Here is a 27,259-nt window from a genome sequence, read left to right as displayed (position 1 = left end):
CGCTTAACAGGGTTACCTATACTGCTTCCCCAAAACTAGGTCTTAGGTTTAATGCTAATAATCAAGTCCAGCGGCCCAGGCCAACCTAGATGTGTGGGGGGGAGGCAATTTCCCCCCCACATGATGAACTCTGTTTGTGTGTGCCCACAGAGAGGGCTCTGAGTGCCACCTCTGGCACCTGTGCCATAGGTTCGCCATCACTGACCTAGGAAATACCACCGAATATTTCAACTGTGTATCAATCATTTGGGTGTTAGTACATAGAAGACCTAAAGGACAGTATTTAATCAACAACTTTTAACTAGTGGTTTCATGGTTTTACATATCTCTTGGTCAAAGCCCACCTTCTATGGAGAATGGGAAATTTGCAGAAGAGATAATATTACGCAAACTGATGAAAGCTTATTACATCCTCTAAATATATGTTTTTTTATTAATCACATCACACATCTGGTCCAGCAGCCTAATCCGAGATAGCTTAGTGGGTGAATGCTTGCAGATTATATATAGTGTTAACAGCTGGAAACCATTGGAATGATGCGCAAGAATTAGAATTTGCATAAATTAGAAAATCTTTTAAAGCTTCTACTTTCTACTTCTAATTTTCTGGCTAGCAGCATTAAGTACTTGTATTCATCCCTTCCCTGTACCCACTCTACTTCATGTGATGCCTTGGTTTTCTTTATTCAAAACACTCCCCCCACCCCCACCCCTACATTTCACAAGACAGCTTTCAGGACTTGGAAACTCTTGGTTAGATGCCACCTGACCAGACTACTGGAACAATGCTCTGCCCCAGAGGGCAGGCTTGGGTGCCAATATCCCAAACAAGTAGGCACACATGTTAGTAAATAAGCAGCCATGTGGCACCTCTTAGGGGCTCACTGTCCTGCTAAACACTCAACTGTGCTAAGAAACAGCAGGAAAGCTGTTGTGGTGGTTAGAGCAGTGGCTTATGATCTGGGCCATCTAGGTTCAAATGCCCATTTTGCCATGGAAGTCCACCAGGTGCCTTTTGGCCTCACATATACCCAGCCAATTCTTCCTGAAACAGTATTGCTGCAAGGATAAAACAAAGGATTAATGTAAGGGGACTTGGGCCTCCACTAGGGAAAAAGGTGGGATATAAATGAAACAGTTAAATAGTAAGCATTTACCACTGTTCATTAATTTGCTAGGGTGGAATGTTTAGCCACTCATGACATCCAGCAAGTGCCACGTCTTCCCTCTGCTTCTCAGAACAAGAAGAGGAGCTCCAAGCTACAGGAAGCAGAGAAAACAGACGAGTATGCACACATATATGGGATGCCTGTTCAGCACTACGCCACTCCTTTCTTGTGATCTGGCAAACAGAAGAAGCAAAGTGCAGCTACTTGTTACAAGAGGACCAGCACTGTCCTGGCCTCCTGCCTTGAAGAAGGTGAGAATGGAAGTAGCTGGTGAGGGGCCAGTTTGTAGCTGCTTTATGTCCAATACTTAGCAAGCAATATTAGCTCAAGACTTCCCATGGCTATCAGGAAAGATAAGCCAGTGTGGTGCACTGTGGACTCTAAACTGAAGAAGGGAAGAGTTTGGATTTATTCCGCACCTTTCTCTCCTTGTATGGAGACTCAGTGTGGCTTACAAACTCCTTTCCCTTCCTCTTCCCACAACAGACACCTTGTGAGGTAGGTGGGGCTGAGAGAGTTTGGTCACCCAGCAGGAATGCAGAAGTGCGGAAACACATCTGGTTCACCAGATAAGCCTCTGCCACTCAGGTGGAGGAGTGGGGAATCAAACCCAGTTCTCCAGATTAGAATCCACCTGATCTTAACCACTACACCACGCTGGCTTTGGAGAACTGGGAATGATTCTCCACTCCACCACATGAAGCCTGCCGGGTAACTTTGGGCCAGTCTCTCAGATCTCTTTCAGCCCACTTGAAGGCAGGCAATGGCAAACCACCTATGAACATTTCTTGCCTTGAAAACCATATTCAGGGTCGCCATACGTCAGCTGTGACTTGACAGAACTTTCTACTACTGCTGTGTGGCCGTGCTCTGGTAGTTTTACTTCCTAACATTTTGCCTGCATCTATGGCTGGCATCTTCAGAGACATGTCATGGTAAAGATGTGTTTCTCTCCACCGTACAAAACATTCCACACTGAGCAACAGAGAGAAACATGTAGATATTTGAAGGGATGTCATGTTGGTGAGGGAGCATGTTGCTGCTCTAGAAACTAGGACCAGGAGTCATGGGTTCAAGGTGAAGGAAAAGAGATTCCACCTAAACATCAGGGAAAACTTTGTGACAGTAAGGGCTGATTGACAGTGGAATGCACTACCTCGGAGTGTGGCAGAGTCTCCTTTTTTGGAGGTTTTTAAACAGAGGCTAGATGGCCATCTGTCAGGAGTGCTTTGATTGTGAGTTCCTGCACTGCAGGGGGTTGGACTTGATGGCCCTTGGGGTCTCTTCCAACTCTATGATTCTATGTCTTACTGTGACATGCCTCTGAAGATGTCAGTCATAGATGCAGGTGAAATGTTAGGAGCTAAAACTACCAAACTACAACCTCAAAGCCCAGAATACCCACAACAGCCAACTGATTCTGGCCGTGAAATCCTTTGACAATACACAGATTTCATAACACTGCTCTATCAGATCTCCCAAGTGAAAGTACCTGTTTTTCATAGGAAAGAGGCGAGGCGGAGAGAGCTACTTTGCAAGTCAGCAAACACTTACATTAACATGAGCATATCTCACACAAGAACAGGAAAGGAATGTGGAAAGGAAGTGGTGCCTGAATGAAACAGGTAGGTCATAATGTTACCGAACTCCACTACTGCATGAAGTGTGTCCCATTGTGTCCCTGGGATAAGGAAAAGAACTCTTAAGTAGTGTTCCAGGAAGTCCGTAAGGCTCTCTGACAAGGTATCTGACTCATAACAATAAGGACTAGAATAAGTCAGGTTTTTTTTCCTACTAAAAATAGGTGCCACTCTCCTGGAAACAGGATCTCAAAGTGGCTTACAAAGAGTGAAGACATAAAATCAGAACACACCAAAGCCAAAACACAGCCACACATTCAAGTAACAACAAACAAGAGTCATAAACACAGTGCCAAGGTATAAAATTGGCCTACATATCTACACCTGTAACACCAATGGCCTTTTATCAGGTTCATCAATGTCTGCACCTGAGAACTCAGATTTCTTCTTAGTTCCCCTCTACACAAAGATCATGAAATAGCAATGATGAAATGTGGATTTCTGACACTGTAATAATGAAGTGGTTTTTACATCCATATCATTAACCAAATTGGTCTAATTCCCGTTTATTATATTCATGTATCATGAGCGGTTAGCGACAAGCACAGAACATTAATGCATTCTACATTTATGCCTCCTAAAATCTGCTCCCTTGTGAAAATAATAAATGAAGCTACGACTGACGGTATTACTCAGGGGTATTCAGAGCATTAATATTGATGAGATTTGAAGTGGAGTTGGGTGCTACCAACAGCTGGACAGCAAGTTGAGCAAGTGTTTACTAGACCCCTCCTTCTACCCATAGTAAAGCTGACCCAAATTGGTACACGTGTAGGGTCGGTAGCACCCAGAGTGCTGTCTTTGAAGGCTGGGATAAAACATATCATCAGGGCAATTAATTTATCTGGCCAAACTGTCTAAAGTATATCAGCATCCCTGTAAATGAAAAAAGAAAAATAATTCTTAAATGAGAAAAAAATATTAGCTCCTTTGAAGGCATAAAGCCTTTACACAAACCTATTTGCTTCTGAACTGATGCCTGCTGGGAAAAACCTAGTGAGGGGAGAGACCAGTTAGCTGTATGGAGAGCATCAGGGAGATAAAAGTAGACATATAAGTCAGAATAGTGTAGTGGAGATTTATGAAGGAGAAGTCAATCTATGGCTACCAATCTTGATCCTCCTTGATCTGAGATTGCAAATGCCTTAGCAGACCAGGTGCTCGGCAGCAGAAGGCCATTGCTTTCACATCCTTCATGTGAGCTCCCAAAGGCATCTGGTGGGCCACTGCGAGTAGCAGAGTGCTGGACTAGATGGACTCTGGTCTGATCCAGCAGGCTAGCTCTTATGTTCTTAGTGGTTAGGATATTGGACTAGGATCTGGGAAACCCAGGTTCGAATCCTGACTCTGCCATAAAAACTTGTGGGAGACTTTGGACCAGTTGCACACTCTCAGCCTTGACCCTGAGAAGTATTTGGATGGGAGACCTCCAAGGAATAAAAGGAGCATGATGCAGAGGCAAGAAATGGCAAACCATCTCTTAATGCCTCTTACTTTGAAAACCCTACGGGGTTTCCGTAAGTCAGTTGCGACTTGACAGCAAAACATGCGCACAAACCTCATCGTAAAGAAATGAGACAACTGGGAGTTCAGTCGAATGAAGGTGACAGAGAGTAGATCTGAGTATGAACAGAACCAGAAGTGCAGGAAAGAAATCCAGTGATTCAACTGAGTCTAACCCTAAGAGATTTAAGCCAGACAGCGGAAGTCTGGAAAACCAAGCCAACTGTGATGTTGGGAAAGCAGGCTCAAGATGAAAAAAACAGCTTTAAAAGGTATAAGATTTTTTAATATATTCTTAATTATATTCTCAGCAGAGCTCATGCTCCATGAGGACAACACTGGACTTAGGACTGAAACTTGAAGCCTTTTGGGAAAATCCAAAATAACGGCTAAAGTGGTCACGGGATGGAAGACTGGAACATGGGACTAGTGATTGAGTCACTAAAATTAAATTGGGATGGGAGATATAATTTGGGCAGGGCAGGATTAGATGTTCTATCTAGGAGCTTGACTGAACCATGCTGGAGAGTGGAGGGAACCTCAGTTATTGTCCAGCAAACTTGAGCCAATCAGGATGTGAGGAAGCTTTAAGAGCCTGAGACAAAAGGCCATCATTCTGCAAAGCATTCCAGGAAGTGGGGGCTTTCACCCGTATATACTCAATGCATTAAGCTCGAATTCCACACATATAAGAGTCGAGGCACCTAATTTCACCACAAAAAACTGGGAAAACTTATTGACTCGCGTATAAGTCGAGGGTGGGAAATGCAGCAGCTGCTGGTAAATTTCAAAAATAAAAATAGATGCCAATAAAATTACATCAATTGAGGCATCAGTAGGTTAAATGTTTTTGAATATTTATTTCAAAGAAAAACAATAAACTGGCTCTCTAAGTGGAAAAGAGGGTCAACAAGAACAATATGGTATCAACAATAACTTTATAAAAGTACAAAAACCTTAGCTCAACCAGCAACCAAGCTAAAACACAAGAGTTAAAATCCTACAAAATTGGATTCCTCATCATCATCTGTATGTCCAAATGTAACCCAACTTAGATTTTAAGAGGGATATTATCAGACATGGAAAATCTACTATTAGCTTCCATTGTAAACAATGGGGGATGGGGTCAATAACTTTGGATCCCCTGACCCAAACTTCACCAAACATGGCTGGTATCATAAAGAGACTCTCCCCTGCCCCACGCAATTTTCACTCCATTTTCATCTAAATCTAATGCAGTTTTCCTTCTTAATTCTTTTCTGTGGTGTTCTTGAGTTTTGGGGCTTCAATCTGAATCTAGTATTTTAGCCCTTTATAGACTACGGCTACCAGAGTAATTGCTTTTGAAACTCAATTTGCAAGTCTCCCAACTTGCAGGGCTGACCATGATTTAGATTTAGGAGGGCTAGAGACTCTGTCCCTTGGTCTCAAGGGGACTTGTGGTGGCTTGCTACTCTGGGAATGTGACATTCTTCCCCCCCCCAAAAAAAAATTGAGGGGGGTGTTTAAGCAATACTTTTGACAGCAGTATGTGTAGCCTTCATAATTGTATCACATTATGCTCTGTGCTGGAGTGCAACATCAGCACCACAGGTTGATGGAGAAGGTTACCTCCCAAACACACACACTGCCTGCCTTTATTCATGCATACATACATGCTTTGGATTTGTTAGCCGCCCTCCCCCAGAGGGCTCAGGGTGGCATACGATAGTTACAATAATAACAGTTAGTAATATAATATTAAAACCAACAACAATACAACATTCTAATAAAACCTGAAATAAAACTCACATGATAAAAACCCTCCCTTCCCTTCCCTTCCCACCCCCTCCCCAGCCCACCAGAGGCTGGGATGATGGAACAACATTCAGCCCGGCTGGCCAAATGCCTGGTGGAATAGATCCATTTTTCAGGCCCTGAGAAAACTCGACAAGTCCTGCAGGGCCCTGGTCTCTCTAGGGACCCTGTTCCACCTACTTTTGTTGAGTAGGAAGAAGAAAAATAAACGGTATAGAATAACAACAAACAATAGTGGGCTATTAAGTCTAGGCAAAATCTGTGGCTCCCTGAATACATTTGAGATTTTCAACATGCATATTTTCTTGAAGAAGCCTCTCTCGTGCACCCTCCTGCTCCCCAAAAGCTGCTCAATAGTGCTGTACATTTTGAACTGAGACTGCAATCCCAAGTAGACATTTAACATTTCTGGAAATGTTGGAAGCCACAGGGCAGCAGGTTCCTATTTCCCCTCTTTCCTCTTTGGTATATGCAATACTGAAGTTTCCTACCAAACCTTAAAATTCTGTTACTGATTTAACAAAGTAAAGTGCACACTTCATAACTTAACATGTAAAATTGTACTATTTGGCATGTGAAACTATACTAGTTGTAAAACTACTATTTGTGGAGTTTAAAAGTATAAATGTCTTCATTTTCTATAAAATAGTAAGTATATCAAATACAGGAAGAAACAGTTGCAAACTGCTTCACTTTATGCTACCTTAGCACATGTATCTTAATTTTTATCATCTGGGTGGTAGAAAACACGTTGAAATTAGAGAACAAATTATGTCGCAAATAAAAGGAAGTATATTATTTGAACAGGAACACTCCTACACAGTTCCAAAGGGCAAGCTTGGGAAGTAAACTTTATATCACTGAAAATACTTGCTTCTTTCATAATATATTAAACACATGACAGTACATTAATTATTGCCGAAACTATTTACATTTAAGCAATATTCTTGAAAATATTGTGTATGTCTATAGTACACATAGGAATCATCTAATAAATAGTTTTACATACAAATGTTAATGCTCCACAGTTTAAAACTGAACAGTTTGAGTGAAACTTTGCCTTAAAACAGTTCTCATTTTTTAAAAAAATTCATAAGAGTTTTGTTTCAGAGTTCTAAGATTTCACATTTTTTCATTCAAATGGCTGAAAAAACCATCAGAGTTTTTCATGCTATACAGTTGAGATGATTTAAATGTTTTTAAGACAATGTTTTTTCTCAGTCAAAAAGAAAAAAATATTTAATAGGTGTTTTTCCTGTAGGGAAATTTCCTCAAAATTTCCGTGTTTCATTTAAAAAACTGAAATAAAGTCCTTAGAGTTTAAAAAAACAACAAATTCCTCCCTGAATGTTTTGAGTTTGTTTTTTATTTTATTTTTCTGGGCCTTCACATCTTTAATACTAAGCCCCACTGAGATCTTCTAAGTAGATCTTCTAAGTAGATCTTCTTAGCACTGCTCCATTCATCTCAAACAAAGTCCTACCATAAAGGCCTAGCAACTGCTGCTTAAGTATGGGAATAATATGGTTGCATCTGCTTCAACCAGTAAGTATCCATTCTGCAAGACTGTTCGCAATAAAGAGCTAATGAAAGCTAATATTTAAAAAGTCATATACAAAAGTCAGATCTACAAATCCCTGGGGCAAGAGGGCCAGGAGAAGGTCGGCCAAGGATAAATACGAGGCTAGTACTGCTTAATTCTTTCTGTTTACTGGGAAGTCTCTCTTTGCCACAAACTAATCTCATTCAAACACTGCTGCAACTAAGAAATGGTGGGCATTGCTGCTGAACAAAATGTTAATGTATGCTGCTGGAATCCCAGATTTGCATCTCTTCACTGACCTCTCAGAACATAATCCTAAATATTCCCTCCTCACTTCTGGATGAAAAAAAAAGACATACTTTCCTTCTTCATGATGCATAATATACTCAGGAAGCATTCTATAAATAATGTTATGTGTTACAATTTAGTTTCACCCTACCACATTTCCCTTTAAATAACTCTTCTTGTAATACATTTAATCAAGTTACCTATAACTGAAGAAAAATAGAACTGGGCAGTTTAATTGACAAGCAATACCAACTGAAAAGTTTAGTAGCCATCTGTAAAAAAAAAAGTGTACAGCAAGACACACAGTTCAGGACTGCAGCGAAGAAGCACAGAAAAGAATTTCCTGTTATTGTAGATATCTGTCTTTTGTCTCTTTTAGTCAGTTGAGAAGCTTTATATACAATGCTGTTCGAAACTGGCTACAGGAAAACCATAACTAGCATTTTTATCTTCCTTTCGCAAGTTGAGTCAAAGGCTTCACAGTTTATTTGCATGGAATTCAGAACAGAGCTATTTTCCAAGCAAAATCACCAGCTAGTTAACAATATTTCACTTTTAAAATAGCCCGAAGCAACTATCCCTTAACTAAACAGGATTTTTTAAATGATCTGGAGTTTCACCAGGTCATTTTAATTACAAAAATAACATTTTATACTAACTAATATTAACTACTGCAACTAAGTTACTTTCATTTAACCCAGAGTTGAGGTGCTGGTCAGTAACTGTGATCCAAAAGACCATGCAACTATTCCTATGTAGCCAAGAGAACTTTCACTGTGTGTCTCAAGCAGCAACTCCCCACACCAAACGGTAACCCTCTTTTGAAACCAACGAAGAAATTCATACCATATGATGTGGGGACTGCTCCTCAAACTGGGGAGAAGAGGAGGCAGAGAACAGAAGTGTTACAGGCCTCACTGGGCACACCTAAAGCAGATCTTTGCATCTCAGCTGTTGATAAAGGGAAATGTGTGTCTTCCCCCCTCCCCCAATCCCAAGACCAACATGCACGATGGATGGATGGATGGATGGATGGATGGATGGATGGATGGATGGATGGATGGATGGATGGATGGATGGATGGATGGATGGATGGATGGATGGATGGATGGATGGATGGATGGATGGATGGATGGATGGATGGATGGATGGATGGATGGATGGATGGATGGATGGATGGATGGATGGATGGATGGATGGATGGATATGGAATTCTTGGAGGCAGGGGCTATCCCAGGGGTCAGCCCCTGCCACCATGGCCAATTGGCCATGGTGGCAGGGGCTGATGGGAATTGTAGTCTGTGAACATCTGGAGAGCCGCAGGTTGCAGACCCCTGGGCTATCCCATTAATTTCAACTGAGAAATGCTATTTGTACATGCATATCAGGGCCATATATGGGGGAAAAATAGGCTTCTGTGGATGGAACTGGGGCTGCCGCCGCCAGAAACTATTGGGCTATTGTGACAGCAGAAAGATTGATTAAAAAATGCATATATACATACAGCTTTAAGTACAACTTACAGCACGCATAACAGTTCTTCAATGGCTTTTCTTCCTTGCCACAGTGTATTTTTAGCAACTCATTTTAACTGTTTTAATTTATCCATCTTCCTCAAATGCTAACGCAGCAGACTAAAGTTGCTGGTGACTGAAATTTTTTAATAGCCTATTCTGGCTTATTCTGGATAGAATCAAAAGGAGCAACGGCCATAGTTGGGTGTCAAAGAGGAATTCAGAAACGATTTATACATCTGTGCCATCTCAATATGAATGGAAACAAAAGCTCCCAACGTAAAGCTATTATATAGTTAGGGGCCTACAAGCCTTTTTTTGCCGGTAATATGAAGGACATGAATAATGGGTTTGAATGTCATTAAGAGACATGGTGAAGTGGCATTATAAAACTAGTTCCATTTCCTTATATCTACCATGGTCAATACAAAAAAATACTACAGAAGAACTAGAGTGTTTTAAGAAATGTACAAGGAAAAGGAAGAGGGAACACAGGCCGGTAAATCTGGTTGTTGCGTTTTTTAGAAAAAGAAACCAAGTCTCAGCCATAGAGAACACAAGCTTCTAATTTTAATACTGTCTGACAAATGCACTGTTGTTTGTATAACAAGGAAACTATTTGATGGCTAAGAGGAGTTAATCCACAAAAATGCTGCTAGTGTGGAGACAGTTTTTACTTCAATGGATAACAAAATTTAGTAAACCTACACAGTACAGGAGATAAATGTTTTAAAAAGGTATAAATGAAATAAAGTGGACAACATAAAATGAAAAAGCATGAATAAAACTGCTGCAATCTACCCTTCCAATAGCTATAAAGCGTTAATACAATTGCTGAAATCTATCTCTCCAATTATCCAAATGAGGTTTGTATTTTCAGTAGCTGATATGGTTACACATTTCTGATTAATGCCAAATTTTACATGCCTAAATTTAGCAGATCAACTAATATGGCAAATTCACAATCATAATGGAAGGTATTAAAAAATGAACACTCCAATTTTATTATTAACAGACTTAAATATCACTAGACGGCTTCTAGAAATGGAACCTTGAATACTTACCATGAGGGTTCCTTCTGCTCTGAGGTTAGAAGGACATCTTGGAAGGTGTGATTTTCACCAATTGCTCAGGGAGGCAGAAACAATTTCCTCAACTTCCTGTCTCCTGGGTGGGATTCACCCAGTTTCATGAGCTAATGAACCGAAGAACAGGAAGGAAAATAACAGCAAAGACACAGCAACCAAACCAAGTGAATTATGTAAATAACCAGAGGAGTAATATGAGCAGGGTCAGGGAGGGTCACAGCAAATCACTTATTCTCCTTCAGTGGGGCTTTGGTATCCTAGCTGGTTACATACCTAAGCTGCAACCGGGACAGAAAAATTATTACACCATTGGGCTCCCCTCAATCATCTTGAGATGCCACCTGTTTTAGGACCCTCCTTCCAAAGGCTACATCAGCAAATCGTCTTTATCCTTAAAATTCACAGCAGAGGAAGAAGGCATCACCTTTTTCTTTTCTTCAGTTTCCACCAACACCTTGACTCCCCAAACAAGTCTGCCCGTGAACTTCTCAGTAGAGAGGTTGGCCTTAGTTGACATGTCCACTCTCCAGGTCTGCTGACTCACCCTGGGTTCCCAGCCTCAGATTCAGAGGGTTTGGGTTTTACTCTGATGGACTGGAGCAACCCGCTGTGGTCCCCCTCCATAAGACCTTGGTTAGGTCTCTCAATAAGGCTGTGGGACTTCTCTTTCTTTTTCTTTCCAGACTCAGGGGCTGAAGGAGAAGATGAGGTCAAAGCTGCAGCCTTCATCTCAGCCATGTTTGGATATGCTACCTCAATGCTTGAAGGATCTGGTCTTTTTGCCTTAGTTGACATGTCCACTCTCCAGGTCTGCTGACTCACCCTGGGTTCCCGATCTCAGATTCAGAGTGTTAAAGTTTTGTTCTGATAGACTGGGGCAGAGGTGTCCAACTCTGGTGCTTCAGATGTTCATGGACTACAATTCCCATCAGCTCCTGCTGGCATGGCCAATTGGGCTGATGGGAATTGTAGTCCATGAACATCTGAAGTGCCAGAGTTGGACACCCCTGGACTGGGGCAACCTGCTGTGGTCCCCTCCGTAAGACCCTAGTTAGGTGTCTCAATTAGGCTTGAAGGATTTGGCCTGTGGGACTTCTCTTTCTTTTTCTTTCCAGTCTCAGAGGCTGGAGGAGGAGACGAGGTCAAAGCCGCAGCCTTCATCTCAGCCATGTTTGGATATGCTACCTCAATGCTATCTTCCAACTTCAGTCTCACCTTCGATTCTCGATCAGTGGAGCTCTATCAGTAGCAACCTGACTGAACTGCAGGGCTATCAGACCTGGAGAGGGTCAGCCAACTACAGCCCAGGAGAGCAGCAAACAATCTGAATAGCCCTGCCTGAATTGTTGCAGGTGTGAACCAACCAGTTTGGATGACGAAGCCCCAATTGGGTTCTGGCTAAGAGGAAATGCTTATCCCTGAAGGGCTGCTCTTGGCCCTTATGAGGGTTGCAACAAAGGAAGAAGCTTTGCAGGTCACCTTAGTGGGCCATTGTAAGCAAGGACCCTGATGGGATGAAGCATCTCTCTCTACATATATACCTGGTCCCTCCTCTCTAGGCAGGTGAGGATGATCTCATGTGGAATCCTTGAGCCCCCATATGGGGTGGGGGATGGAGAAGGAGTGCTCTTGTATCCCATGCAGCTTTCCCCTCATGACTTTCCTCAGAAATGCCATTATCTCAGCTGAGCAAGGATTCTACTTGCCCACAACCTCAGAAGGAGGGGACCACACATTACCTCACTGAAGATCTGTTTCAGTGGTCAGGGAGTTCATCTAGGCTTGGGGGGATTCAACAGAGGTGCCTGGCATGCCATTACAGCCTCGCCCATCCTAAGCCAAACTAGCAATCATGAGAGACATTTGCAGTTGAGGTATGGTATTCATGCCTTTTTCATGGCACGTTTTCAGGTGCTTTTGTTTCTGAGCTGTGACAGCCTTCCTAATCCGCTCTGGGCTCGCCATCAGGGCAGTTGTCTCCTCAAGAAACAGATGGAAGGAGAGGGCCCTTGTCATTCTCAGAGAGAAACTAATCTCTCCTACATAGCTTAAGTCTCCAAGACTTGTCAAGAATTACTGTGAATCCAACAGACTGACAATTAATTATGAAAAAACCAAGGTATTGGTCTTCTCTAGGAACTTTAAGAAGCTCACATGGGCAATGAAAAGCACCCAAAATGAACAGGTTAAATACCTTGGCCTCTCATTCTCCTTTAACCTCTCATGAGCAGCCCAGAGGAAGGCCACTCTCCTAGCTACATCTAATAGTATGTCAGCACTACTCCGTTTCTTTTACAGCAGTGGCCACTCCTTTATCCCTCCTGCCCTCAAATTTTTCAATGCCAAAGTCGCCTCGAGATTGCTTTACGGAGTCCTAATTTGGATTCAAGCTATTAATCACTCCTTGAATTCTCTTCAATCCAAATTTTTTCACAAGATAACTGGACTCCCAAATTGTGTGCCCTATGCAGCCCTTTGTCTGGAGTTAGGTCAAAACTCCTTGGAATCAACCGCTTGGCTGAGGACTTTTAGATTCTGGCTGCGAATTCATTTTCTCTCGGACTGTAATTCCCTGGTTCACCGTCTGCTCTCTGACACCTATTCCAACCCCTGGTTTTCCATAATTGAAGAAAAAATGGCTTCTATTGGACTGTCTGTGGATTCACTTTGCCCTTTGTCCTATTCAGAAGCTTATAGGAAATTAAAAGATCAACTATTGGATAGAGAGTTCTCTACTCTAATCACCGCAGCCAAGAAAACATGCTCCCCCCTGTATTTTTCTCTCCCATTTGAGCACGGAGGCCACTTGGCACACTACCTCGGTATTGGCTTAATAAACCCTATTCAAAGGAGAGCCATAATGCTCGCCAGGTTTAATGTTATGCCTTCTGCCTTGTTACATGGCAGATTTAATAAGCAAGAAAAGGCTAAAAGATTGTGCCCATGTAACGATGGCTCAGTTGAATCTCTGGCCCGCCAATTACTTCACTGTCTCAGCAGATTCAAAGGAAATCCACATCCAATTGTATGTGAGATCTCTCACTCCTTTACGTTTACCCGATCTCCCCGATTTATTTAGATTACACTACTTGTTGGACAACCCTGATCCTTCTCTCTGTATGATAGTGGCAGACTTTCTCCTGGAAATTACTAAATGCCAGTAGATTCCTTCATCCTAACATGTATATTCTGTATTGTATATGCTTTTTAATCTGTTTTTATTATTGTTGTACTGCTGTCTATACCAATAAAGGCTTGCTTCTAAGAAGACTTGTCAAGCGGGGGAGTGGGGAAAAGCTTCAGAAACAAAAGAACCAGAAGGAGAGGAGATAAGAAGAGGTGTGAAGAAGGAAAGAGAATAGGAAGGAAGAGAACAGAAGTCTCTCTTTCTCTCTCTCTCAAAGCTGAGGTTGATCTGAGAAGTCTGCTCAGAAGCTGAACTCCCTGTTGAGGCCAGAGGGAAACAAAACTGAAACTGGGTGAGTCCCACACAAACAGGCAGGAACTTGACCAAATTGTTCCTGCCTCCATGAGCAATTGGTGGGAATTATTGCTTCCAAGAGGCCCTCCTCTTCCTCAGACAGAAAAGGAACATTTACCAAGGATTTCCTGATAAAAAAGAGGAATGAGAATGGCATGTAATGTCTCAAGCAAGACGGTTTGACAGAAAGGAGAATACATAAAAACAGAACATACGTGAAGACCGCAGAAACCAGACACCGGAGAAATTTTTAAAAACATTAACTTGTGTGAGCTACTTTTAAAATACGGTTACACAAAAAATAAGGGAACTGAAGACTGAATTCGGTTTTACAGTTCTAGGAAGAGAAGAAAGTAAATAACTTACATTTCAAACTAAATAAAACAGCATATTCGCAGTACAATCCTATGAATTACTCCAAAGCCCATTCATTTCAATGGACTTAGACGTGAGTAACTTTGCATAGGATTGCATTGTCAGTGTATCATTTTCTCAAATTTTAATCAAAGAATTGTCAAATTGACTAGAAGTGGGTGGGCTGATCGCTAAAACTCCATCCTATGCATATTGCTCAATTCAACAAGAACACTTGCACTGTGGGGTTTCATATCCTCAGTTGGTTTTAACTGCATTGCTGGGATAATTTTCACCTCTTGTTGCATTGAAAGAGAAATCAGCCTATCAGGGATACTGGCAAACTTATATTTCCTTAATCTTCCCATGTCTTTGCTGCTTGTTACTTAATAAAGGCTTGATTCTTTCCCCCGTGAAACTTTAGATGGGGTGCAGCCTTATTTGACATGCAACTTATGACTTACCTTTTGAACCTAATACCAGATCGATAAAGTATTATTTTGGTTTGAGCAAGGGACAACGACATTTATCTCAAAAACATGTGTGATACACTTACCACAGAGAATCTTGCCATTCAGTGCATAGGCTTATTTAAGGACACTCTCTGAAAGAAGCCAAAAACATTATATGAGCACTTTACTGCTCTATACAATCAGTATTCCAGTGAGTACAATTCTACAATTCAGTGTTTTAGGAAAGTGGAGGAGCACTAGATACTTTCAATCCAGATCCCAAAGTAAAGGAACAGGAACTCAACAAGATTAATCATGTTGAACATTATGTTATATGTGGAAGATTAGCACCACCTGTAATATCACTCAATACTTTTCCCAAATACTACTACATACAACCCTAGAAACGTAACACTTGCTCTTAATACAAAGCCACTAGTACCCATCATAATTAGTGTAAAATGGCAGGGGGGATTTTAGCGCATTAATTTCTTCTTCTACATTTTGCGCAGAGGAACCTGGAGCAAGGGCTGTTAACAATGAAGGCATTTCGGGGAGCAGGTCCATTGGTTCCATAATTTCTTACCGTGAAGGGGCCTTCTCCTGTGGGGCGACGTGGGCATCTTGGCTGGGTGATTCCCTTCCTTTGTCTAGAGAGGCAGGATGTTGATTTTTTTCCACTTCCTGTGACGTCCCTGGCCTCCATCTTGGTTCCCCAGAGATCTATTGACAAAGCAGTCACCATCTCCTATGTGCCAGGGGTAACAGAAAGAATTCCAATAACATGCCTCCTAGATTTCAAAACACAACTTTTATTAAACATAGAAACTTTTTTTAGCTGTGCAACTTCTTGCTTTTTTTTTTAGAGACTGGATTGTTCTGATCTTTTAGGGAGGGCCAAGATGCCCACATTGCCCCACAGGAGAAGGCTCCTTCACGGTAAAGTGAACCAATGGACCGTTCTCCTGGAAGCTTACTTAGAACATCTTGGCTGGGACCTCCCCGAGCAGTGTCCCCGGCTGTAACTTAGCAGATTGGGGATGATCAGTCTCTATCATGATGCTCTAAGACTCTCTTGACCCAAAGGCGTTTCCGCGGCCAAGATAGGTACTGGATCTTGTAATGTCTGGATGAAAGTCGAGCTGGAGGGACCAAGTAGCCAGCCGCCTCGACAGATGTCTTCTACAGGCACTTGTCTTCCTGAGCGCCGCGCATTGGCTCTGCGGTGCATCGTAAGTGGAAGTGTGCTGTGATTCCCTGTGTGGGATTGAGTATGTTAAAGCTGGCCCTGTAGGCCTCTTCGACATGATGCACTGCCTGATGGTGCTAACTGATAGTTGCTCCTAGACATCAAGGTGCTTCCTGCTCGAAGCGTCGTGATGATATTGCCGATGAACAGGCCCTCGAGTTTTCCTGATGGGTTTCTACTGGTCCGTCCTTAATATGAACTCCTGTCAGGGCCGCTTCGCACATCCGGAGCGGTGCCACAGGACTTTCCTTTGGATGAGATGGTTTAGGGAAGAAGGTGCGGGAGTGATGACCTCCTGTCTGAGGGTGTGGAAGGAGGAGCCCACCTTTTGCTGTGGCAGAAAGAGTGGGGGGTCCAGCCAGCGACGACCCTGTCCTTGTGATAATAAGCAAAGTTAGTTGGGGTTACGATCCGATGAGTGGCTCCCCTGAGCTTCGAAACCCTGCGTCGCCATGGATGTAACTTTCGACCAGGAAGAGGGTTTTCATCCTTAGCCACTTAATTTGCGGTATATGGCAGCCAGTATGGGCTCGAAGCGGTGGCTTAGTGAGGGGGCCACAAGGTAACGTGTTGAGCTTCCAAGAGGGGAAAACGATGAAGAGCTCTGTGAAGTTTGCTGCTGCTGCACACCCTTTAAGAAGCCGATGATGTCTGGGTGCCTAGAGATCTGGTGCCCTTGAGCCCTAGAGACCCATATCGTTCGCGCAGGGTCAGCGCCACCTGTCTGCTTGCAAAGGTCGCACTCCGGAGTCCCTTCTCATAGCCTGCTTGTAGGAAACTGGAGAATATGTGGAACCGAAGGTCTCACCGGGGTGAGGTGAGTGGCTCTGGCAAGTCATTTGGCTTTCCACGAAAGCAGTTGTAGATGTTGGTTGTGGGAACGGCTCTTCTAGAGGAGCCAGTATAGTGTCTGTGACCTTGTCTGAATAGCCCTTCCTCTTCAAAGCCTGCCTGCTCAAAGTGCCAGTCGCGGTCAAAGCAGAACCACTGAGGGTTGGGAGGTGGTGGGCCAGTCCCTGGGACAGCATGTCCTGGGGACTTCCGGTAGGAGAGTGAAGTCGCGGGGCAATGGATAGTTGTAGAATTGAAGAGGAAACCGCATGGTGCGTCTCGGCCACCACGGTAAGCCACCAGGATGATTTCTGCCTGTTCTGCCTCTCCAGCTTCTTCAGAAGTTTGGTGGGATGATTGGGACCGGAGGGAAGGCGCATATGCAGGAGGCCCTCGGGCCAAAGGAGAATTCCAGAGCATCTGTAGCTATCGCCTGAGGGTGGTAAAAATCTGGTCATGAAAGGTTGGTGAAGCTGGTGGTTTTGCCGCCGCTCGCGAAGAGATCCACCTCCGGCCTTCAAAATGAAGTGTCGCTGATCTGTTTGAAGATCTGAGTGTTGAGTTTCCACCTCTGCCTCCGGAGATCTGTTGTCGACGAGCCAATCTGCCGCCCCGTGTGTTGAGGCTGCCTTGGATGTGTTCCGCTTCGTCAAGGAGTGTAGGTGGGCCTCTCCGCCCGAGGCCAGTACTCTGCTTTCGCCTCGGTGCAGTGCTGAGGATCTGGACCCTCCCTTGATTGTTGATGTATGCCTTTGCTGTGATATTATTGTCCGTCCTCACCAGGGTCGCGGTGTTTGTTCATATAGCAGCTCCTCCCGCTGGAAGTGGCGGATTGGGAGGGCCAAAGCGCAAATTGCCCTGGTCTCTAAGATGTTGATGGGCAGTTGTGGTTCTCCGTGAAGTATGGAGCCCACTGACCTTGTGCACAGTAACATTTGCCTTGGCTGCTAGGCCAGAAATTTCCCCATCCCGCTGAGGGGCTGTGGGCATCCGTAGAGAGCCCTGTAAAACCCTGTCCTGGGGCAGTGGTAGATCTTACTTGCCCCCGGCCGAGTTGGATGATTGAGTCCACCATGTAGAGGCTGTCTCTCTTAGCTAGTGATTGGGTCAGTGGTAAAGAGTTTTGTTTGTCTTTGCCATGATCCAGCAGCTGGTGTGAAATTAGCAGGAACCTCTGCAGCGGTCACGCGTAAGTATCATTCTGCCCCATTGCACCATGCTCTGCTGTGGATATGAACAGTCCCCATCAAACAAGCTCTAGCTGGGTAGTGGGGAGCACCCTGGCTGGCTACAGCCAAGGGCTCCTTAGCTTCAGCCGTTGTATTTTATCAGCTGATCTTGGACAGAAGGCATGAAGAGAGCGCTCCGGGGCGTGTCTTATCCACACGTGCACCCAGGTGTTCCATCTGTTGTGATGTGGGGTTAAAGAGAGCTTTTGGCCGAGGTTTATGAGGAAGCCGTGTTTGGTCAGGGACTTTATCCTGGACTCGTACAATGGAAGCCTCCCGCCCGAGGGCCGTATTTCCTGTGAAACTTTCACGACCGAATCAAGATGTCGTCGTGAGGTAGGGATGGACGTGTATTCCCTCCTGTCTGAGCTCCATGATGGCGACAAGTGAGGACCTTGGAGAACACTTTCAGCGGGGCCGTTGCTAACCCAGCAGCGGGGAGAAGCTCTTGGTATTGGTAGTGAAATTGCTCCCCGGCTGTGAACCTGTAAAGTACTTCGCGGTGCCTTGGGTTGATCAATGTGGAAGTGGTAAGCCTCTACCAATGAGGTCTAGCCGACGTCAGCTGATCCCCGGGTTGAAGGTTCTCCATGATGGATCGAAGTAAAGAGTTTCCATCCTCGAAACCTGTACAAAGCGCATGTGCTGCTGTTGATGTATTTGAGGAGGTTCAAGATGGCGCGCCACTCCGCACGTTTCTTTAGGTACGGTAGAAGAAGTGGTAACAAGTAGACTCCTAAGAATCTCTCCATAGATGGCGGTAACTGGCTCTATGGCTCTGATCTCCAGAAGAAGGTGTTGGATGGCTTGTTCTGGTCCTTTTGGAGTTTGTCCAGTCTGAAGTGGCGTTGGAAGGTCGCGGAAGCATGGCTTTTGGTGTTTTTGCCAGCTCCAGTGGAGGTAACTCCGCGTCTCGCATCACCTCTCCCTTGTCCATCGGTCCTCACGTGAAATCGCCTTACGACCATGCGTCTTGAAGAAGTGAATAAGGACAGGCTGACGCCCGACCGGAATGTTCGGAGTGGTCAGCTCGCGATTCTGGCCCACCCAGGCGAAAGGCTGGCCAGTTCTTGCCTCCGGGGCGGAAATTGGGACGAAGCGAATTTTGGGCAGCGTTGTTGTTGTTGTTGCCTGAAGTTGCCCTGTTTCCGAAAGTTGACTGGTGTTGATGATATGTCCTCCGCTCCATCTCCCTTTAGAGGGCCCGAGGCAAGCGTCCGTTAAGGTTCTGTGAAAGTTGGTGTGTCGCGATCTTTGTAGGAGGAGGAAGACGTGTCCCCTCTGATGGCTATCTAGGTAAGAAGGATCTTCCCTGTTCTTGTTGTCCCTTCTGCTTCCAACTAGGGCGTTGTCCAGCTCCCGTCCAAAAAGTCTGTTTCCGTGGAAGTAGAAGTAGGGTATGGCCACCACCTGTTTTAGAGTGGAAAGTCGGCAGCCCAGGAATGCCGAGCCAGCGTGTCTCGCGGGCCACCGATGCCAGTGCTGAGCCACGCGGTCACCATCATCATGCTGCGATCAAAGGTGGAAGTCGGCTAGGTAAGATGTAGCAAAGAGGACCCTCTCAATGCCCTCCCTGATCCTTCTGATCACTCAGGAATCATGTCTCAGGAGCCTTCTTAGCCCACAGTGATGGAGGCCAAATTTGAGCAAACAGTTGCTGATGGTGCCAAGATCTTGGTGGCCTGGGCTGAATTTCGTCGATGGGCGTCTTTCTCAGGAAAGGCGATCTGTATCGCGAAGCAGTCCGTGGGATCCTTCAGTGGACCCCTCCCCGTCGCGTTTGTCACCAGCCCTGACTGAAAGAGAGTAGCAGCAGGGGCATCCACCATCGGTGCTCTGCAGCATGTGATATTAAGGACGTGCGTCAGGGACTGGCGTACAGTTTCTTGAAACTGGGATGGAGGAGCCCCTATTGGAGTTCCTAGATCCGACCATTCCCTCGCGGATCCTCCTTTCCGTAAAATACTCTGGAAGTGGGGAGAGGAAAACCTCATGAGGTTTTTCCTGCCTTAGGAAAGATGTCCTGTTTCCCCTGGGGCATCCCTTTGATGGGTTTTGGTGGTGGTGGTCGGGGCTGGGGCTGGCCATGGGTCCTCTCGCGTACCAACAATGCATCTTGCAGTGCTCCAGGGCAGAGATAGTCTTGGCCATTGAGTGCAGAGAGGTGTTCTTGTTTGAAAAACCTCATAAAGCACTTCCACTGGACTCTATGGGGGTGCTCCTCGGAATCAGAGAAATGATCCGACTGGTCCCCGATTTCCCCGGCAGCTGTATTCCTCAAGAGGTGTCCCCCGGGATGGTCAGGGGTTCCTCTCTGCACCACGGGGCTGGAGTGGACCGGGATTGGGGACCAGTGCGCTCCGTCTACAGGCTCTGGGGGCAAGGGGGGATCTGGCTCACTGCTCTTTGGTTGTGGCTTTCCTACGCCATTAATATGGAACCTTGTAATCTCTTCCCTCATGGCGGCTCTCTAAAGAAGCCCATGAGTTCCCCTGTGGAGAGCGTCTCTCCAGGGGCCAGAAACCGCCATGTTGATGCAGGCAATGGGAGGTTGAACTTGTCACTCCGGCCGGAGCGTTGCCCTGTCCTCCCGATGGGAGGTTGCTCTGCCTGCCTCCACGGAGGTGAAGCTCACCTTTGCCCTCTCGAAGGGCCTGGAAAGCTGCCCGGCTGTCGTGTCCGGGCCTTTCCCCGGTCTTGCCCTCTTTGGTTTTCCAGGCGATGTTGTTCTGGCCGTCCTTGGCCTCGTCTCCGGTGAGGCGATGCCTCTCCGGAGGAGGTGATTCCCGCCAGCTCCGCTCCCTCGTCCCGGCCCTGCATGGGGTCGGAATCCACCAGCGCGCTGGTTTGCCCTATGGCGCCCGAGGGAGCCATCCACCCAGGCAGCGGTGCAGGAGCAACGCCAGCAGCGGACCCCTACATGGGTCGCTTTTGAAGCTCCTGTAGGGGCTTAATCCTCCCGACATCTTCGTCAGTAGCGACCGATTCGTCGATCCCTCCCGCCCGCCCGCCCGTCAGCGGCTGCTCGCGGGGCGTGCCGTCTTGCGCGCTGCAGCTCCTGAGCTCTTGCTAGTCTTCGAGGAGTTCTTCTGGGCGGCCTGACTCCACTTTGCGGATGGCCGCCCTCGTCCCCTCCGCCGCCCGACTTGTGGAAGTGCGTGGGTGAGAAAAGACCGGTGAAGCCATCTGTGGCCGCCTTGTTGGCGGATGGGCCGAGAGAAGAAAAGCAAGGAGAGACTCCGGCGTTGGCTGGAGAATCCCTTGCAATCCGGATTGCAGCTGGAGCTTAAAAACGGTAATCCCGGGCTGCACTCCAGCCCTCTTTGCTGCCTAGCTTCTACACTATTTAAAAAAGGCTAAATTTAAAGGGAAAAAAACCTAGAAGCTGGCTGCAAAATGCCGGTGAAAGTTACTTCTACACTCTCTGCGAGGCAGCAGGAGGGAACTTCTGGGGAACCAAGATGGAGGCCAGGGACGTCGCAGGAAGTGGAAAAAATCAACATCCTGCCTCTCTAGACAAAGGAAGGGAATCACCCAGCCAAGATGCCCTAAGTCGCCTCCAGGAGAAGTCATTAATTCATCGGATCGGCATCAGTTGGAAATGAGTTGATGGCACTTAATACGCACACACATTTGTTCATGTTAACTCAAGGTTTAAATTGTGTATATAAGTAGTATTTAGATTCTGCTTTCCCAAATTGTGGTAACTACTATTCAGAAGAAAAAAAAGACATTGGATTTATACCCCACTCCTCTCTCCTGGAAAAAGTCTTAAAGTAGTTTACAAACTCCTTCCCTTCCTCTCCCCCCAGCAGACACCTTATCAGGTAGATGGGGCTCAGAGAGGTCTGAAAGAACTGTGACTAGCCCAAGAGCAGGCTTCATGTGGAAGAGCAGGAAAACAAATCCAGTTGGTGAGTGAAATGTTAGGAGCAAAAACTACCAAACCACAGCAACACAGCCCAGAAAACCCACAACAGTCAGTGTTAAACAACGTTAGCAAGATTTAAATAATGTTAGCAAAAGTAGGAAAATATACCACGGACAAGCTCCACAACTCCAATTTAGCCCATTGAATGTGGTTGATCAAATAACTGTCAAATTGTCAACACAACAGCTCTAACAACCACAACTAAACAAATATTTACATCTGCAGGTAGGGTAGAAAATGTCCCATCCCATATCACGACTCAGTAATAACAGTAAAACTGTTTTTAGTGTACATTTACAATTCAGAGTTTTTGTTTTGAAGCTGGATGGCCAAGGTATGGTGCTGAACCCAGAGCATCCATGTTACCTGTAAGTTATGCACTAGGAACAACAGAGGCAGTTATTACCAAGCCCATGCTAAGACACAAAACTTAAGTTGGATCTGAGTTCTGAAGGGATGTCATGTTGATGAGGGAGCAAACTTGTTTTCTTCTGCTCCAGAGACTAGGACCAGGAGTCCTGGGTTTAAGGTGAAGGGAAAGGGATTCCTCCTAAACATCAGGAAAAACTTCCTAACAGTAAGGGCTGATTGACAGTGGAGTGCACTGCCTCAGAGTGTGGTGGAGACTCCTTCTTTGGAGGTTTTCAAAGAGAGGCTGGATGGCCATCTGTCAGGAGTGCTTTGATTATGTGTTCCTGCGTTGCAGGGGGTTGGACATAATGGCTCCTAGGGTCTCTTCCAATTCTATGATTTTATGTTTTGGATTCTGGTCTTACACTGCAACGTTAGTCAGTTATTTGCAAAAAGATGACACAAAAATATGAGTAGCTCCATTGAGCCATTCCAGTGATACCCAATTCTGAATTGTAAATGTGGAATTGGAAGGCATCTACAGCATGACCCATTCCATGAATTATATTTCTCCTGGTTTGCACACTTGGTGTGGTCATCGAAGTCGTAATCATTTATAAATCCAAATTATGCAAAATACAACAGTTTATTTCAAATAAGTGTAACGCCCACAGTTGATTTACATTACTGTGTGCATAAATGTTCAAAATGAGAGATTTTCTTTATATTATCACTTGATAAACTGGCTTCAAATGCACTTCTGCTGTTTTGTTCGTCCATCCGACACACAGCAGATTATAAAGGACCTTGTTAAGCCAAAAATATTTTGGAACAGTCTCTTGGCAGCTCTATTAGCACTTTCTATGTTCCACTATAAGGAGCAAGAACACTTCAAGTTTTAGATTCACAAGCTGCACTTTAAAATATTAGGATTGTAAGGTTTACTTATCTACACCAGATACCTACAGTTTTCAGTTATCTTGCTGCAGGTCAATGTGATCTGCATATCAATATATTGAGTTGCCACAGTAACAAGGAACAGTTACTAACATGAAACCAATACAGTTTTTTTAAAAAAGATACAAAGGGACAGCCTAACCTACAGCACATTTAAAAGACTTAAACTTTCTTTAAAAAAATAGATGTAATTTTGAATTCTAGAATTTAATTTAAGTCCTATATTGTTCCATTGGTCTTTAGTGGAAGAACTGGGTTCCAATCCTAGCTAGAATGGTTGTGTAGAACTATCAAAAGTTCTATCACCACAAAATTTATTCCATTTTTTGAGCATGGTTTTTGGAGAAACTTAAATCTTCCAAGGCGAGAGATAAAAGCTTTGAACCTGTCACATTATTCTAGAACTACTAAATTTTACATGTCCCGTTGCATAAGAATAATGCTATGCACAAGTTTGATGTATGAAGCTCATTAAAATTTTATACTTTGGACCTTTGTGTTAATGAGAGCCAATGTACTTCAGAACAAAACGTTCAAAGCTCCCAAGACATATGCTGAACATGTGTGCATACAGAGAGCTTTCAGAATTTGCTTAAAAATGTGAAAATGAGTAAAGCTCCTGTTACCCTTGATAAATATCAGCTGTCACGCGATCCAGCCCATTTTGTACTATTTTTCATAAGCCAGTCCTAGAAAAGGCAATTTTGATTTCAAAAGCAGTATGTAATGCATTATCCATAGCAACATCAACTCCAGGTCAAGAGTTTCAAGGCCTCACTTCAATATGTTAATGCTATAGCCCTAATAAGCCACAATCACCCCACTACCCATGGAGTAAACTCACCGATGTCAAACAAAGGATTCAACAAAGCTAAGACCATTCTTGAGAGAGAATTAATTCAGTTTGATCCCTGTTTAACTACAGTGCACCAAACTCTGCTCTGATCCTATAAAGTACTTCAAGTCCTGTAACTTAAATATAAGGAATAACTTTGCTCAGTCATCTCAAGAATTACTTTCATGGGACAATACTCTTCCGCTCCTGACTGCCATTTTGAACACCTTGGCCTATAAGGAGAAATGGTCTCCGCATGGTCAGTAGCCAGGCAGCTCCATGTTTGGCTTTTTCCCACTGAAATAACGTTTGCCAAAACCAGACTGGAAGAACTCCATACAGCACAATCTTTCTCTTCATGACATGTTTATTCAGAAAACATCTGTCAACAGCAAACTCTCCTTCTGGACGATTTGTCCTGAAACAAACCACCATCTTACGCTGGACCAGGTGTTTAAGGTAAGTGTGTTCCAGCTAAGAAAAGGAGGGTCACCTCCCCATTCCCATTTAGCTGTTTCAATTCTAGGGAAAGTTAGATGAGTCATATTGGTGTCGGGCTTAACTGATGCATGTGATAGCATAAAAGAATACTTGATACTTCCCTGGAAAAGACTCTGCCTACATAACTTCAGGTAGAGATGAAGGATAAATAATCTTCTATATCTCAACATGCATTGTTTTGACTGAATGAGCACAGCACCAATCAAATTGGGTAGTTTCAATCCTGTCATTGACTTTTTTTCAGACTACCTGTAGGTTGCATATTCATTGTACATATCACATCCACATTTATGCTAAGATTTCTGGCTATTCAGTGAACTGGCCTGGTGTGGAATTCTGAGGAGATTCTGGCTACCTAATGAACAAACAGATAGCCTGTTAAGGCTATTGCAGGTTGTGGCTGACTGGGCCTTGGAGTTCTCCGAACTTTTGGTCTTGGAGTTTTCCAAACTTTTGGCCCTTCTCCTGGTCCTTTATTGAACCAATTCAGCTTACTTTCCCAGGATGATGTGGAAAGAGTTCTGAGAGTTGCAAGGTCTACTACGTGCCTCTAGGACAGTGGTTCTCAACCTTCCTAATGCTGCGACCCTTTAATACAGTTCCTCATGTTGTGGTGACTCCCAACCCTAACATTTATCCAGTTTACAGATGGAGAACACTGATGCAGAGAGTCTTAGGCAACCCCTGTGAAAGGGTCGTTTGACTCCCAAGAGTGTCCCGACCCCCAGATTGAGAACCACTGCTCTAGGACCCATGCCCATCCTGGCTGGTAAAAGCCAGCTTGGACAAGATGCAGGCCTCTTTGAGGAAAATCATCAATCTTTCCCTCACCACCAGAAAAGGTGCTTGAAGGAGGCCGTAGTGAGACTGCTCTTAAAGAAACCATCACTACATCCTTCTGATCTAAACAATTACCACCTAGAGTTGAATCTACCTTTCATGGATAAGGTTAACTGAAGAGCGATCACGGAACAGCTCCAAACCTATCTAGTGGAATCACTGATTCTGGACCCATTCCAGTCTGGATTCCAGCTTGGCCATAGGGTGGAAACAGCTCTGACTGCCCTCATAGACGACCTCCACAGACATCTGGACCGGAGCAGATCAGCACTGCTGTAGTTATTAGATCTTTCAGCAGCGTTCAACTTGGTCAATTTTGACATTCTGGCGAGTTGCCTTGTTGATTGAGGCATAACTGGGGCAGCCTTACATGGCTGAACTCATTCCTTTAAGATTAAGGACAGAGGGTTGCAATTGGTGAGTAAACCTCTTGCCTGAAATGGGCTGGTATGTGGCATCCCACAAGGAGCAATGCTCTCACTACTACTGTTTAACTTCTATATGCATTCTCTTGCCGGGTTGATCTAAAGGTTCAGATGGGATTGCCATCAGTATGTGGATGACATCCAGTTGTTTTTGTTGCTGTGTGGTCATCCGGATGCTGTCCCAACTGTTTTGACCACTTGCCTGGAGGCGGTGCAGGAATGGATGAAAGAGAGCTGGCTGAAACTAAATTCAGCTAAGAGTGTGGTTGAGCCGAAAAGGGGCAGATGGTAGATTGTCGACTCTTGACAGGTGTATTCCTTGATACTTCCTTGACTATGTAGGTACAAGTGAATCACGCCACTCGCATGGCATTTTACCATCTTTGCCAGGCAAAACAGCTGGCACCCTATCTGTCCCAAACTGACTGAGCCACAGTGATCCCTGTAACAGTCATCTCTAGAGTGGATTACTGCAACTTGGTTTACCTGTGGCCTGATCTGGAAACTCCAGTTAGTTCAGAATGTGCCAGCGAGGGTCCTCACTGGAACCTCGTGGTGGACACACATTTGACCGGTGCTCCATCAGCTCCACTGGCTCCAGGGGGAGTACCACATCATGTTCAAGGCTTTAGTACTGACATACAAAGCCCTAAATCGTCTGAGGCCAACATATCTTCAGACCATCTCTTCTGTTACATCCCCCAAAGAATGTTCCACTCATAAAGCAAGCATTTACTTGTGTTCCCTGGCCCAAAGGAAGTCCAGCTAGACTCGACTGGGGTCAGGGTTTTCTCAGCCCTGGCCCCCACCTTGTGGAATGCTCTGTTAAGTGAGACCAGGGCCCTGCAGAATGTGGTGCAGTTCCACAGGGCCTGTAAGATGGAGCTGTTCCACAGGTCCATAGGGTTGATGCAATAACATGGTTTAGGCCCCCCTTCTTTGGCCCCCTCCCTTTTCGGCCCTCTGGGTTTTTACATCTGGGCCTGATATCATCGGAGGGGGCCCACCGATCCTCTCTTTGGGGTGGGATTTAATAACGGGTAGCTGGGCGCCACTTATAGCTATAATAATCAGGGTTGTAGTTAGTTCTTCGCTGCTTTTATAGATCTTAATTGATTTATTATGTTTTTATGGTTGTATTTTATTGTATGCTGTACACCGCCCGGAGTCCTTCGGGGATGGGGCGGTATAAAAGCCTAAAATCTAAAATAAATAAATAAATAAATAAATAACAGTTACCATCTTGGCCTCCCACACTCTTTCTTTTCTCTTTCATTTTTT

At 44.7% G+C, this 27,259-nt stretch overlaps 1 protein-coding gene across 9 annotated transcripts in view; it reads right to left on the bottom strand.

The window, feature by feature from the left end:
* NCOA3 (nuclear receptor coactivator 3) overlaps positions 1 to 27,259 on the bottom strand; it is a 115,256-nt gene that overhangs the window by 50,510 nt on the left and 37,487 nt on the right. For 6 of the 9 annotated variants that reach the window (XM_048496432.1, XM_048496441.1, XM_048496440.1 and 3 more), the window contains one exon: positions 14,934 to 14,981. The exons of 1 other annotated variant lie outside the window; for it this stretch is intronic. The gene's annotated coding sequence lies outside the window, so the exon portion shown is untranslated. Of the gene's footprint in view, positions 1 to 10,518; positions 10,650 to 14,933; positions 14,982 to 27,259 lie in introns of all 9 variants that reach the window. 2 more of the 9 variants (XM_048496437.1, XM_048496439.1) reach the window with 1 other exon arrangement.

The sequence above is a fragment of the Sphaerodactylus townsendi genome, linkage group LG05, assembly GCF_021028975.2.
Source record: "Sphaerodactylus townsendi isolate TG3544 linkage group LG05, MPM_Stown_v2.3, whole genome shotgun sequence".
NCBI classification, from domain to species: Eukaryota; Metazoa; Chordata; class Lepidosauria; order Squamata; family Sphaerodactylidae; genus Sphaerodactylus; species Sphaerodactylus townsendi.
The sequence above is the reverse complement of the archived record's forward strand: the minus strand, read 5'-3'. Positions and strand labels throughout refer to the sequence as shown.